Here is a 754-nt window from a genome sequence, read left to right on the forward strand (position 1 = left end):
ACTGAGAGTCAAATAAGGGTAGAACATGAGAGTAGGACAGGAGAAAAGTAAAAGGAATTAGAGGAAGAATTAGGAGGCAAAAGACATTTATAGAGGTATAAATATAAAAATGTATATATGTAAATATATTCATACATAAATATAAGGATATAGGTCTGTGTACACATACATATATGTTAAGTATCAAAATAGCAGACAGGCATTGGACCTCTACTCAAGTCTATCCTTAATGCAAGAACACTTTGTTCTAATGACCTGGCATTCTGTGATGCTCACCTTCCCGACATGATCACTGAAGTCAAAAGGGTGAGTAAGCAAATATGGTGAAGAAAGGTCATGGTGCCTGGCTATTAGAAGATATGGCATCTGGGGTCTTAAAGGCTTCAAGTTAAACAATCAGCCATCTAGCTGGGAAGCAACTAAGAACACATGGAAGAAGCACACCAACTTGGGTGATCATAAAGTGTCGTGGGACTAGGTATCAGGTGTCAGAAGACCCAGAACAAACCATCCTATTGATGCAAATGAGGAGAATCAGAGTAGAGAACTAAAACCCATCTGTAGACAATCAGACCTCCCTTCACAGAAGGGTTACAAGGAAGGGATGAATCAGCCAGCGTGCAATATAGCACCAATGAAACACACATGATTCCTCTAGTTCTTTAATGCTTCTTCCCCCCAATATCATGACACCAGTTAAGTCTTACAAATTCAGCTAGACTGGAGTATGAACACTGGGACAGATAAGAGCTCT

The sequence above is a fragment of the Echinops telfairi genome, unplaced genomic scaffold (genome assembly GCF_000313985.2).
Source record: "Echinops telfairi isolate 266 unplaced genomic scaffold, ASM31398v2 ScPeMD7_655;HRSCAF=1070, whole genome shotgun sequence".
NCBI lineage: Eukaryota > Metazoa > Chordata > Mammalia > Afrosoricida > Tenrecidae > Echinops > Echinops telfairi.